Source organism: Cebus imitator, unplaced genomic scaffold (assembly GCF_001604975.1).
Source record: "Cebus imitator isolate Cc_AM_T3 unplaced genomic scaffold, Cebus_imitator-1.0 Scaffold38, whole genome shotgun sequence".
In the NCBI taxonomy this organism is placed as follows: domain Eukaryota; kingdom Metazoa; phylum Chordata; class Mammalia; order Primates; family Cebidae; genus Cebus; species Cebus imitator.
In genome coordinates this window covers 2,030,470-2,045,108 of record NW_016107353.1, presented here as the reverse complement: position 1 = coordinate 2,045,108, position 14,639 = coordinate 2,030,470, and the positions used below count along the sequence as shown (strand labels likewise).

The following is a 14,639-nucleotide window of genomic DNA, read 5'->3' as shown; positions in this document are numbered from 1 at the left end:
GCTAATTTTGTATTTTTAGTAGAGACGGGGTTTCTCCATGTTGGTCAGGCTGGTCTCGAACTCTCCACCTCAGGTGATCCGCCCACCTCCGCTTCTCAAAGTGCGGGGTGGTAAGAATGGGAGTGTGGTGATAGAGGCCTAGTGCTGAGACCTGTTAGAATGACAAGTGAGGGCTAGAACCCAGGTTTCCTCCTCCTAACCCAATGCTCTTCCCCTTCTGAGCCTCAGTATCCTCATCTCTAAAATGGGAATAGTAATTCCTGCCCTGGCCGGGCACGGCGACTCATGCTTATAATCTCAGCACTTTGGGAGGCCGAGGCGGGTGAATCACAAAGTCAGGTGTTCAAGACCAGCCTGGCCAACATGGTGAAACCCTGTCTCTATTAAAAATACAGAAACTAGCTGGGTGTGATGGCGTGCACCTATAATCCCAGCTACTGGGGAGGCTGAGGCAGGAGAATCGCTTGAACCTGGGAGGCAGAGGTTGCAATGAGCTGAAATTACGCCACTGCACTCCAGCCTGGGTAACAGAGCGAGACTCTGTCTCAAAGTAATAATAATAATAATAATAAAATTCCCACCCTGCCCTCCTCACCAAGGGTCAGATGAATTAGCATGGGAGGTAGGTGTGAGTACAAGGCAATGCGACCTGAGAGTCCATTATCACATCAAATGCGAAAGCTCTTTGAAGTTCTCCACGTGCTCCCAGTGGCCCTGCCCACTACTTCTTGGACTCTGACCTTCTCAGTCACTTCTCTACTCTCCAGTAATTCCTGACTCCATTGTTTTCTAATCCTGCCCACTCTCCCCCTCAGTGAGTGACTAGAGGGCAGTGCTTAGCACATAGTAGGTGCTCACAAATGCTGCTTGGATATATGAAGCTTTGGATGGGAGGGTTAGACCCCAAGGACCAGGCACAGAGAAACACTCACGAGAAAGCCTTGGATGGGGGCAGTGGTGAGGAATTTATTCCCTGTTCTCCTCAGCCTTGCCTCTCACTCTGCTGTACTTCTTTGAGGCAAGAGATGGTCTGATTTGTCTTATGCGTATCTGTGATGTTTCACACAGGCCCAGGTACAACATAGTTGTTTGGTAACTGCTTTTTGACTGGCTGAGTGTTGAGACAGGGTGATGTGGTAGAGACAGCATGGAATTAAGTGGTGAGTAGGACCTGGGAGCCTGGCACTACCATTTTCTTTGGATACATACTTACTGCATGCTCCTTATGTACCAGGAAGTACTTCGTTACAAAAATGAATCTTTATTTTGATGTATTTATTTGTGAGATGGGGTCTCACTCTGTCCCCACACTGGAATGCAGTGGCACTATCACAGCTCACTGTAGTCTCGACCCCCCAGGCTCATGCAGTCCTCCCACCTCAGGCTCCTGAGTAGCTGGGACCACAGGCATGCGCCACCACACCTGGGTAATTAGTTTACTTTTTGTAGAGACAGAGTCTCGCTTTGTTGCCCAGGCTGATCTTAAACTCCTGGGCTCAAGTGATCCTCCTGCCTCGGCCTCCCAAAGTATTGGGACTACAGGTGTGAGCCACTGTGCCTGGCCAAAGATAGATTTTTAAACTCACAGTCTTGGAAGGGAGCAGATGAGTGAGCAAATGACCATGCTGTCTATGATAGAGACATGTGCTACATATGTTGGTGGCCAAGAAAGGAAAGGATAAACTCTCCTAGGAGGTTCCCCAAGGCAGGAACCTTAAGCCAGATCTCAGCTTGGGAAAATTACTTAACTTCTCTGGGTCTCTGTTTCCTTAGCTATCCTGTTAGGAAACAAGTCTTTGCAGAGTTGAGGATGAAATGAAGTAAAATAACATGAAGAAAATGTCTGGCACTGGATAATCTTTTTTTTTTTTTTTTTTTTTGAGACAGTCTTGCTGTGTCGCCAGGCTGGAGTGCAATGGTATGATCTCGGCTCACTGCAACCTCCACCTCCTGGGTTCAAGCAATGCTCCCACCTCAGCCTCCTGAGTAGCTGGGATGCTGCCATGCCCAGCTAATTTTTGTATTTTTAGCAGAGACAGGATTTCACCACACTGGCCAGGCTGGTCTTGAACTCCTGACTTCGTGATCTGCCCGCCTCGGTCTCCCAAAGTGTTGAGATTACAGGTGTAAGCTACTGCACCTGGCCAATTTTTGTACTTTTAGTAGAGATGGGATTTCACCATGTTGGCCAGGCTGGTCTTGAACTCCTGACCTCAAGTGATCTGCTCACCTTGGCCTCTAGGAGTCCTGGGATTACAGACATAAGCCACCACACCCGGCCTGAATACTCTTTTTTTTTTTGAGATGGAGTCTCGCTCTGTCACCCAGGACGGAGTGCAGTGGCATGATCTTGGCTCACTGCAACCTTCGCCTCCCCGGTTCAAGCGATTCTCCTGACTCAGCCTCCTGAGTAGCTGGGATTACAGATGTGTACCACCACGCCTGGCTAATTTTTGTATTTTTAGTAGAGAAGGGGTTTCACCATGTTGGACGTGATGAAATGTAATAACTTAATAGAAGTTCAAAATGTCTCCTTGAAGCCAGGCCAGGGATTGTTTGGTGGGGAGAGCTTGTGGGGGCAGGAGGTGAAGGAATTCCAGGTAGCTGGTCCCTACACAGCCTCACCCTCTCTCTGCTGTTTCTCAATGAGAAATTTCATGCAAGTCACCTATAACATGCGAGGCACATAGTAAGGTCTAGAAAATATTAGATCTGCCTTATGATTTTTACCAAAATATTTCACAGAGAGACCGCATTTACACGCAGACACACGTGGGTTGCATGCGTGCGGACTCCCGATATGCTCAGGAAGGGGGGGATGGTGAGAAGGCCTGGGGTTAGATTGAGTGACAGCCGGCTGCTGCTCAGTCCGAGAAGCCTTCCTGGAGGTGAGGCGACTGGAACTCTGTAGAGAAGGTGGGAGGGTTCAGGTTCGGCTTGGGTGATGGAACCCGGGAGGACAGCTTGTGGTTCATGCCCAAGTTGGGGGAGCCTGCTTCATGGGAAACATGTCAAAGGGAAAGGTGGCCCCTGACAGCAGGAACTTAGTTATCTCAGGCACGTAGGCCACCTCCCCCCACACCCCACCCCCTCTGCCTGGGCCGGTCCTGCCAGCAGCATCCCAGCTGCTCAGTAGCCCGGCTGGTCCCCTGACCTTCCTAAGCAAGACAGCCTGGCGGCCATGCTGGGTTGCCGTGGTAACTGGCGGCCTCCCAGCTGGGTTGCCCGGGTAACCGGTTAGCTGGCGTTGGGAGAGGAGGGTGGTGAGCTGGGGGAAGTCAGCCTCAAAAGAGGCAGAGAAGGACAAGGGCTGGACAAGGAGGAAGACAGATCCCAGATGCCCCCGGCACAGCCCTCTCCTCTCTCCCTCATGGGACTGGGAAAGACAGAAAAAGGCAGGTAGGAAAGACTGTTGTGTTGTTTTCACCCCTTTGTGTATGTGTTTTGCAGTGTGAGTCGTCTTGGCCCTCATGGGACTCCCAGGATGTTTGGGGGATTAGACAGGGCGGCTCAGGAGCTAATCCTGGAAGTGATAAAGCCAGGGGCCATCCAAACCCAGACGTCAGTCCTGCTCCTCCCCCGTCCCCCACCTCCCAGACTACTTTACCTCTTTAAGCTTTGGTTTCCTCATCTGTAAAATGCAGGGGACTTGGACCTCCAGGGCCCATGTTTGCGGCAGTGCCTGGCACTGTCAGTGGTGGATTTCCTTCCTTTCCTTCCACATTGACTTTTGATTCAGTGACTGCTTTCCAGCCTGTGAACAGCTTGCACCAGAGGCTAACCCTGCTCTGAGCTCAGCCCTGGGAGGGGATGGTGGTGGGATGGCTGGAATTCTTGAGAAATTAGAGGCATGACTCTTACCTCAAGGAGTTTACCAGCTCACTCTGCAGAGGGCAGAAAGCAAGTTACACAGGTGAGAACATCTGCAAGGGCAAGAAAGGTTTTTTTTTGTTTTTGTTTTTGAGACAGGGTATTGCTCTGTCACCCATGCTGGAGTGTCCTGGTGAGATCATAGTTCGTGGCAGCCTCGACCTCCCTCAAGCCATCCTCCCACCTCAACCTGCCAAGGAGCTGGGACTACAGGTGCGCACCACCACACCTAGCTAATTTTTGTATTTTTTGGTAGAGACAGGGCTTCGCCATGTTGTCCGGGCTGGTCTTGAACTTCTGGGCTCAAGCGATTCATCTGCCTCAGCTTCCCAAAGTGCTGGGATTACAATGAACGATTGTGCCCAGCCTGAAAGTTTTAAAAGTAAGACATCAAAATTTTTGACTGCAACCGGTAGAAATACATTTCAGGAGCACAAGTCTGTTGTCCTTCCTGTAAGTGGTGCATGTCATATTCTAGTCCTGGTCTATATTTATTTATTTTTAAAGAGAGTCTTCACCCTTCAAGCTGCTTTCACGGATGGGTCAGTTCTTTCAGTGTGAGAAACACTGAGAGAGCGTGCATGCTGAAGCTCCCAGGTCTGCGTAGGCCCTCCTGCTGCTCTCACCTTCCGGGTGCCGTCACCTGGGGGATTCTCGCCACTCGGATTTGCGAGGTCACTGAGACTCAGAGGTCTCCTGACTTGCCCAGGGCCAGAGGCAGCAAGTCCTGGAGCCAAGACTGGAGCCGGGGTCTCTGTTGCTGGGGTCCATGGCCCACCCCTACGCTTGCTGAATCTGCTGCCCAGAGGAGAACACAGGATTATATGTGTATATATATATATATATTTAGATGGAGTCCTGCTCTGTTGCCCAGGCTAGAGTGCAGCGGCGCCATCTCGGCTCACTGCAACCTCCGCCTCCTGGGTTCACATGATTCTCCTGCCTCAGCCTCCCTAGTAGCTGGGATTATGGGCACACACCACCATGCCCAGCTGATTTTTTTGTACGTGTCCTAGAAATGGGGTTTGGCCATGTTGGGCACACTGGTCTTGAACTCCTGACCTCAGGTGATCTGCCTGCCTTGGCCTCCCAGCATGCTGGGATTACAGGTGTGAGCCACCGCTCCTGGCCAAAAACTCAAGCATTCTTAAATGGAGAGAAACAGAGATCTCAAGATCCACATAGACCCCAGTGTCTGTCCTGGCCCCCTTAAAACTGAGGGCCTAGAGCCGGCCCAGAACTCAGGCTCCTCTTGTCTGCTGTGGAGAGCTGTGGAAAGAGAAGGCCAATCTTGAAGCCGTCTGGGTGTTGTTCCCTCTGTGTCTGAAGGGAGTCAGCCGGGAAGGATGGGTGGGGCTGGCTGCGCGGCTGAAGCTAAACCCTCCCGACAATCTGTCCCTCCGCCAAGCGACTAGACCTCACTGTAAGGGCAGACTTGGTGTCAGGGGCTTGGGCCATGCCTAGAGGCCTCAGGCTTCTGGGAGGTTTTTTGACAGGAAAGCCTTAAACCAGTCCCCAGAGAAGCCAGTTTCTCATTGTCTGTCTCCCATCTGACAACGGAGATGACAGCAGGATGCCTGCCAAGTGTGGCCTTGAGCACAGGCTAAGGTCAGCGGGGTGGGGGAGGCGGCAGTGGGGATGTGGCGCATGGTGGCTGAGGGTGGGAGTGTCTGGAGCAAGAGGGCTTTGAGTTGCTGCGGAATACCCAGGCTGAATGCTGACCCTATAAACATTTATTGTGATAAAATACAGATAAGGCCCAGAATGAGAAGCAGGAGCGTACGAAGGAATCCACACTGCTTGGTCCCATTTTCAGCCGTGCTGTGTGAATTTCGCCTGTTTGTCCATCTTAGGACAGGATTGGCCCCTGTGCGTGGGGTTCAGTAGCTGGGACTGTTTCCTCCCTTCCCTCATGGACTTTGCCCTTTGCAAACAGAACCGGCAAGGCATTTATGGCTGGGAGACACTCCCTTGCTGTTTGGGTGTATTCTCTTCTCAGCTTCGAGCTGCCCCACTTGCCCTTTGTTGAAGGGAGGCCTGAGGGTGGCTGATGGCTGAATTACGGCCCGTGGCTTGGGGAGGAGGTGGCAGAGGGTCAAGAAACTTTAGCTCTAGCTGTGTCCTTGTCTCTCTAGGTTTCTTGTTAATTTACTCAGCACCCGCTGCTTTAAGCAGCATTTCCAACTGTAAAAATGAGAGCGGTCAGAAGGTGTCTTGTCCAGGCTCTTGATTTGGTATTTCCGGTTCTTGGTGCCTCTGTAACATGCAGTGTTATAGGCCAGGGCGGTGGGTGTGTGCGACTAGGAACTCTGCTGAAATTCAAGTGGGATGTACGTTTCTGTCTCCAGTTGGCTGAGTAGAGGCTGGGGAGATGGTGGGTTTCTGATGAGGAGAATCGGTACTTTAGGATGGTACCAGCCGGCAAGGCGAGCATGCCCAGTGCTTCAAGAGGAAGTGATTTCCACTCTGAAGTTGCATGAGTGTCTTTCTTGTAGGAACCCCTAATCTCTGCATCAGTATACTTGGCCATCTACCCACTCAATATACTGTATTCCCCCAAGGCTTGTCCAGGGTGACCTTTGATCACTTTGGAAAAACCTATTTCTGAGATGACGGGCCCCTTACCAAAGGCTACATTGGGAAATGAGGGGGGAATTAGAATTAGAATTTACAGATGTTTCCATGTTTCCTGCAGAGCCGTCTTCTTGCCCCTTGAGTGACCCAACTGCGAGTGCGGGCATGTATTAGCCAGTCAGAGACACGGAGGTGTGGGGGATATGGTTATTTATCTGATTTCACTCTGGCATGGCTGCCCTGTGGTCATGGCTCATTTGTGGCAGCTCAGGACTGCAAGGCTGGCCACCTCTCCGCAGGTACCCAGACCCCACGTTCTGGAAGAGGCAGGCGGTAGATGCTGCCTCCCCTGGAGGGGTGAGAGTGAGAGTGTTTGCCGCTCTTATGTTCCCGTGCATACGAGAGGGCCCATCAGCTGCTCTAGGTATAATCGAGGGGGCCGTCAGACCGTGCAGAAATCAAGTCACAAAGCAGCTGAGGCAGGGCTTAGCGGCAGAGCCAGGGCGGAGGGAGAATCAGAGACCACAGCCAGTGTCAGTAGCCTTCCTTGCTCCCTGCTGCCCAGCTGTGATTGAGGAGGCGGCTATCTAATGGGCAGCTCCTCTGGGGCCATGGCCTCCCTTTGCAGAAGAGACCTTCTCTGCATCCAGAAACCCAGTGTCCTCCTTAAAGCCAGCTTAACCGTCTGGTGGTAGCTGGCAGGCAGGCTTCACTCATTCTCATATTTTCCCTGTCCTTCCCTCCACGCCTTTCTGCTCTTCCTTGCTATCCCCGTAACAGGGGTCACTTTTCAGATGTGTTCAGATGTGAGCGTGGAGAGCGACTTTAAGTTGGGTGAGCTGATTTTCCCCAGGGCCTCTGGTCTCTTACCATGAAGGTCAAGTGACTCAGCAGAGAAAGGAGAGTTTGCTCCAGCGGCTTTGTTGGGAGGAACTTGCTCCGGGTTGGGGAGGGGGAGGGGTGGGGGTGGGGGTGGGGTGGGGGAGCAGAACAAAGTGTGGGGGAAGAGGGGACAGGAGGAGTCAGTTGTTGCCCAAATGTAGAGTGTCCCCTCCTCCACCAGCTCTCTAGTATTTGTGCTGTGGGTGAGGCTGAACCCAGGTGACAGTGCATGTGGGCGCTAAGAGAGGGGAACAGGGAGATCCTGTGACATCTGCCTTGTGGTGGCATCGAGATCTGAGCAGGGTGGGAAGAAGAGAACCTGAGACCTCTGGAAGAGTGGCATAGCAGAGGTGGGGAGTGTGGAGAGTGTTCTCAGTGGAAAGAGCCCTACAGGGAGTGGGGCGCAAGGGCTGAGAAAGGAAGCCTGGGCTGGCAGGCACAGGGGAATCTCAGGCACCTTCTGAGGGGCTGTGTGTGGTCAAGCCGTCCTGGCCTCCTTGTTAGGAAAGTCTGGCAGGGAGGATAGAGTGGTAAGTGTGGAGACAGAGAGAGTGTCTAGACCTCAGGGAGGACTTTCTTGTCTCAGAATAGAGAGCATCCCCATGGGGCCCAGCATCTTCCAGATTTGGTGTTGTCAGAACCAAGGCCAAAGTCATCAACACTTATACTTATTAAGTTATATTTGTAAAAGTGTCCTTTAATTGGCTGAATCAGCTGGTTGGAAATAGAAGTTGTTCTGAAATATCCCGTCCACATTTGTCTTTCTCGTCAATAAATGTGTATCTCCCCACAGCAATTAACATAATGCCTTGAAAGAGTTGGTGCTTGGTAAGTTGCCTTCCCCACCTTCCCCAGGCGTTATGCTTGGGGCGGGGGTGACAGGCAAGGGGTGAGGTGCCCGAACTCCGGCTGTGTTGGAGCTCTCACACCCACGTCGTTTCCTGGGCTAGATTCAGCTTGTTTCTCCACCTTCTGGCTCAGAGCCAGGATCCCGGCTTCCCAGTCACTGGCCGAAGGATTGGCAGCGTGAGGTTGGGTCACATCTTTCTGTCCTTCTCTGCCTTCCTCCTTGGAGATGTCGCTTTCTTACTCACTTCTGGGGCACTCTGATAATATGGATAAGGTACTGGTCTGCAGTGTAATTTGGGTTAGGAAACACTGAACCTCTTTTATACTTCTTATAATTGACTCTATATATCTTTAATTCTTTCTCTCTTTCTTTCTGTCTTCATTTTCTTTCTTTCTCTTTCTTTTTTGAAATAGAAGCTCACTCTGTGGCCCAGGCTGGAGTGCAGCGGCATGATCTCAACAAACTACAACCTCTGCCTCCCGGGTTCAAGGAATTCTCCTGCCTCAGCCTCTGGAGCAGCTGGAATTATAGGCATGTGTCACCACTCCCAGCTAATTTTTGTATTTTTAGTAGAGACGGGGTTTCACCATGTTGGCCAGGCTGGTCTCGAACTCCTGCCCTCAGGTGATCCGCCTACCTCAGCCTCTCAAAGTGCTGGGATTACAGGCATGAGCCACTGTGTCTGGCCTTAAATATTTCTTTGAGAAAAGGCGAGCTATTTTCAGCTAGCTTAGAGTTTATCACTCCCACAAGAACCTTGGGAGATAACAGGTCAGAGAACAGTGAGATGTCAGCAGCAGCAGCTCATTTACATATTTCCCACAACTCTTCCCTTGGCTCAAATTGCAGGCATCCTGGCCAAGTTTTTAAAAATTTTCTCGAGACAGGGTCTTGGTGCATTGCCCAGGCTGGTCTCGAACTCCTGGGCTATCCTCCTGCCTCAGCCTCCTGAGTAGCTGGGATTATAGGCGCACGCCACTGAGCCTGGCTCTGGCCAAATTTTGGCCTGGGCATTACTGTCACTTTCTCTCCATCACACACACCAGAAGCAGTGGACACGTCAGGGCTTAATGTAGCTCGTTATAGACACTGTGCTTCTGGTGTCAGAGTCTATTCTTCCAGATGGAAAGACCAGGATGGGGGAGGGACTGAGAGTCTCAGCCTTGAAAGTAGTCTTTCACTTGGTTCAGCTTTTCTCCCACATAGCAGGCACCTTTCTAGTGTCTCAGGCACGTGGTCAGCCGGCCACTGCTTGAAAGCCCCCAGTGACTAGGAGCACTGCCCTGGGAAGCAGCTTTTTCTATTGCTGTGGACAGTTTCAACCTGTATCTTTCCTTAATGTTGAGCTTAACTTTCCTTCTGAGTTCCACACGGTGGTACCAGTTCAACATCCTGGCTGTCCTTTTCTGGGTTCACTTGTTTGTCATTGTTTTAAGAGTCAGGCAAGTATGGGGAGATTGTATGACTTGGTGGGGAAAATACGGAGTCTGTCATCCGTCTGCCTGGGTTTGCACCTGGCTTCCCACTCACCGGCTGTGTGACCCTGGGTATAATCCTTAACCTCTCTGAGCCTTGGTTTACTCATCTGTAAAATGTGAGCGATGATGGTACTTACCCCATAGAGTTATCGAGAGGGTTAAATACATTAATACATGTAAAAAGCTTGGAACAGTGCCTGGCAGCCAAAGGCAATTCAGTACAAGATAGCTTTTAATCTTCTCTGAATTAAATTGTCTGGAATTGAACACAATACTCTAGACGTGGTCTGTTCCATGGGACCCTGATGCCCTCCAACTTGATGATATATTTCTATTATGTCAGACTAAATTTGCAAATCACTGGTGTTTAAATTGAGCTCATTGTACTGAAGCCCTCAGGTTATTTTCCCACGGACAGCTGTCAGGCTTAGATCTCCCCTTTGCTGCATAAAAGATGTGATCCGAGTTAGAGGGAAGGTCAGGGTCAAGGGGAGCCCAAAGCCTCCCTTCACATTGGTTCCAAACACACATGAACTCTCATTGATGCAGTCAAGTCCTTTTTATAGTGCTGTTCTGCGATCTCGCGTTCTATTTGGAAAATCTCTTGACCCACACTGGGCTGAAATAAAATTCCCTCCCCATGGGTCTTTTCTTTCTTGCAGTGGGTCTCTTTCATTCTTCTTTGCTCATTCGGTGCATTTGCTTATCAGGTGAGCTGAGCACTTACTGTTGGGAACTTCCGTACCTCCAACTCCAGCTTCACTGCTTCTCCAAGTTCCCAGGCTACGAGGAAAAGACACAGGTGCTCAGAGTGCCTGTTTTCACAGGTGGACCCCTAGGGCTCTCTAAATCCTTGCTTCTTCATGGCCCACCAGCATCTGTATCACCCAGGAGCTTGCTGGAAATGCAGACTCTCCGGCCTCACCCCAACATGCTGAATCAGAATCTGTTTTAACAAGAGCCTCCAGGCGATTCATACGCACATTAAAAGTGGAAGAGCCTGGCTCTAAATTATTCAGTGTGGAGTAGGATTGAGGGTATGCAGAGAGCGATAATCCTGTCTTTCAAGATCTTGAAGTTAGTCCTACTGACCAGGTTCCTGGGGACAGACATAAAACTATTTCTGGAATATTTGATCACAAGCTTCACATTTATTTCTTCATGTGGTGGGTACCCAGACATTAGTATTTTTAAAAAACCCTCAAAGCAGAGAGCAAAAATTTCTCTGGGTAATTCTAGTGTGAAGCCAGGATTGAGAACCACGGGACCAGATAATCTCTAACAAGCATGATAATGCTCATAATAAAGTTTTGTTGTTTCATTTTATTATTTATTTATTTATTTATTTGCTATGTTGCCCAGGCTGGTCTTGAACTCCTAGAACAATTCTCCCACCTCAGCCTCCCAAGTAGCTGGGACTATAGGCATGCACCATTGTGCCCACCAGCTCATAATGTTTTTATAAAATACTCATTTTCTTTCTTTTTTTTTGAGATAGAGAATGACTCTGTTGCCCCAGGCTGGAGTGCAGTGGCACAATCTCAGCTCACTGCAACCTCCACCCCCCAGGCTCAAGTGATCCTCCCGCTTCAGCCTCTCAGGTAGCTGGGATTACAGGCATGTGCCACCACACATGGCTAATTTTTGTATTTTTAGTAGAGACGGGGTTTCACCATGTTGGCCAGCCTGGTCTTAAACTCCTGACCTTAAACAATCTGTCCGCCTCAGCCTTTCAAAGTGCTGGGATTACAAGCGTGAGCCACTGCACCCAGCCACTCATGTATTTTTAAAAAATATAGATTGTACTTGTGTTTTCCCCATTTTATTAGTAACATACTCTTGAGCACATGCATTCCAAACCTCTGGATATGCACAGTTGAAATCTTAAAGTTTAAATGTTGTTTGGTGTTACATTTCTGATGTACTTTTTTTTGTTAGCGTTAGGCTACCATTTCAGTGTATGGAATCCTGATTCTGCCATCGCTGTGTTAGCCATCCCTCCCAGCTTCGTCAGTAGCAAATCTGATAACCATGCCTTGTAAGTCTTTATGCAAGTCATGGTTGGAAATGTCGATCACAGCAGGATCAAGAACATCCCTATGGTGCTCGCTTAGAATCCCGTTCATTTATTCAGCCAGCAATGTTCAGTTCCAAGAGCTCCATCCCTGCAATCAGACGAGCTGGGTCGAGCTCCACCTCTGTTCCCTGCTGACTTTGTCACCTTTGGCAAGGTATTACTGCACCAGACTCCCAGTTTTTTAACCGTAAGCCAAGGGAGCTGAAGTAGTCACCAGCATCCTCTGTGGGTGCTTTAAAAATGCACCTTCCTGGGTCCCTACCCTTTCCCCCACAGACCCTGGTTCAGTTGGTCTGTGGTGGGTACCCAGACATCAGTATTTTTTAAAAGCCCTCAAAGCAGAGAGCAGAAAGTGCTCTGGGTAATTCTAGTGTGAAGCCAGGGTTGAGAACCACGGGCCCAGATGATCTCTAACAACCATGATCTGCCTTTTGGATCCAAGTGGCTTCCTGGTGGCCTGGTACACATCTCTGGGGCCTCTTGTCCTGTAGCCTGAGCCCTGCTGGCTGCAGACTTCAACAGAGAGAGAGCCTGGCTGGTAGAGCACTGTGGCCAGGTACCAGGTGCGCCACACAGGACTGCCAAGCACCCCCGTCTCCCCAAACCCCTGGGAGGGGAGTTGCTGCTCATCTCCTGCCCATCTCCTCCCGACTAGAGTCATCTCTGACTTCTCTGAAGTTAGTTCCTTCTCTGTGTTTCTGAGCTTGCTGCTTAACGAAAATAGCCTAAGGCCAGTATAAGTCCGTTTCAGGGAGTCAGCACCCTGTGTGATTCCTCTCTTTGTCTTGTTTCTCTCCTCCCATAACTCTGGAGGCAGCAGCACCTCTGAGGCCTCCTCTTGCATCTCTTTTCCTCTATAGACTCCCGCTGGCTGAGGACGGCACCACTAGCGGCTCCCAGGAATGTTGCTGACCAGCACACAAAGACCCCTCTGACATGGCTGTGGGGGTCAGGATACCTACTTGCCCAGCTTGGCTCATTTCAGGCAGGACTGGCTTCTCCCTTGGGGCTCAGGATGTGGCTTTGAGCACCGCCTGCCTGCTGCTGGGATAGGAGCATGCCCAGGATGTGCGGTCTCATCTTCTCCCTGCCTCTCTGCAGTTGTGCTGGTCGGGAGTGTCTCTGCAGTGGGCTTGTTAATTGGCGATTCAGCTGGCTGATTGACTCTAATGCGGGTGAACATTTATTTACCCCAGCAGCCGCCTCTCAGACAGCCGTTAATTGCAGGCACGAGAGAGACAATAATTACGGGATAATGGGTGCCTTTTGTGTGAGTCCTTCTCTTTGCACTGTGTCAGCAAACACGGAGGGTTTGTTTTCTAACATTCAGCTACCCTGCTGGGGAATACCACACCCCCTCCGGCTCACTCCATCCCTGTCATCCAGTCCACCCTTCCCTTCTCCTGTCCTGGGTCTGGGGTTCTACCCTAATTCCCTGGTGACAGAGAGCATGTTCTGATCTTCCAAAATATTGTCTCCTTCCAATTCTCATGCAGCCCTGATCCCATTTTTAGGATCTGTAAGGTTGACCTGGTACTTTAAAAAAAGTGGTGCTTAATTAACTTTGCCTAAAAATGGGTAAGTAAGTGCTACACTATATGCCTCCTTCCCGTGTCCTACTGGTCTTTGTTAATGTGTTTGTATAGTTGTAATTAATGTGTAGCTAGTGTCCTGTGTCATGAATTTCTTTTTTGTTTAATGTTATTTTATACAAACACTCCAGGTATGACAATGATCTATAAATTTGCCATTTTAAATAGCTATAAGTAATTCTGCCCTGTTACTCTGTTACTGGATTGCTCTTCTCTTATTACTGAGAATTTGGGTTGTTTCCAATTTGTTGCTATTATGAATAGCTCTGCTATAAATGTCTTTATACATACTGATTTTCCCCCAGTTATTTCCCTGGGGGTTCACTGAATTATGGGTTATATTGATCTGGCATCCAGTTGGGAAGAATGGAAGGGCTTGGGGAGCTGGAGGCTATGGGGAGAGTTTAACTGATTCCCTCCACCCTCTCTCCCAGCACACAGTTCCTCTTTTTCTCACTGCTTTTCACATCCACTTTGAGTATGATCCTTGCCCCAGCTTCCCTGGTAACAGCCCAGGTTGGTGTGGTGGAGACTTGGCGTTCCGATTATGTATTGCGCATAGCAGACCACCCAAAACGTAGTGGCTGAGAGCAAGGCTGATGGTTCTCTCCCAGGGTTCTCTGGGTGGCCTGGGCTCAGGTGGAGGCGGTGGGGGTGGCCCTTGCTCCAGTCGTCTGGCCGGGGCCATCCTCTGAAGGCTCGACTGGCTGGGCCGCCAGGGAGGCTCCTCAGATGTCGGACATGGGATGCCAGCTGTCATCGGGGAGCTCAGCAGGGCCTGTCAACCTGAGCACCATACATGGCTTCTCCATGTGGCTTGGACTGCCCTCAGTGAGGCAGCTGGTTCTGAGAGAGAGTGTCTCAAGAGAGCGTTCCAGGAGGTCCAAGTGGAAATTGCAAGGTTTCTTATGCCCTAGCCTCAGAAGTCACACACAGTCATGTCTGTTACGTTCTGCTTGTCAAACTGAGCCCACCCAGATGCTTGGGGTGGGGAATCAACTCCACGTCTCAATGGGAGGGAACAGCAAAGAATCTGCAGATGGCTTTGGTCTTCCGCTCTTGGAGACTGAAAAGATGTATTGGTTAGTAGCTCATGCATCCCACCGGGCCTGCTTTAGGAGAGGCCATGCGAGAGCCCCCTCCCCTCCCTTCATTTCCTCAGAAGCACCCTGCTCCCGTCTTACTGCCACTTACCAAAATCCTGCCCATTTTCAGAAGTCATATGATCGCTCAGCCTTCCCTGGTTGCCCCCAGGAGCCACAAGTCTCCGTGTCTTTATCTGCCTTTGTCTCACATGGCTCTTCTCATAGTTATTT

The 14,639-nt window shown here is 50.3% G+C and overlaps 1 protein-coding gene across 17 annotated transcripts in view; it reads left to right on the top strand.

The window, feature by feature from the left end:
* Nucleotides 1-14,639, top strand: part of PLEKHA6 (pleckstrin homology domain containing A6) — a 163,919-nt gene that overhangs the window by 23,027 nt on the left and 126,253 nt on the right. For 2 of the 17 annotated variants that reach the window (XM_017525392.2, XM_037737334.1), the window contains exon 2: nt 12,592-13,041. The exons of the other annotated variants lie outside the window; for them this stretch is intronic. The gene's annotated coding sequence lies outside the window, so the exon portion shown is untranslated. The remainder of the gene's footprint in view (nt 1-12,591; nt 13,042-14,639) is intronic. 17 annotated transcript variants of the gene reach the window in all.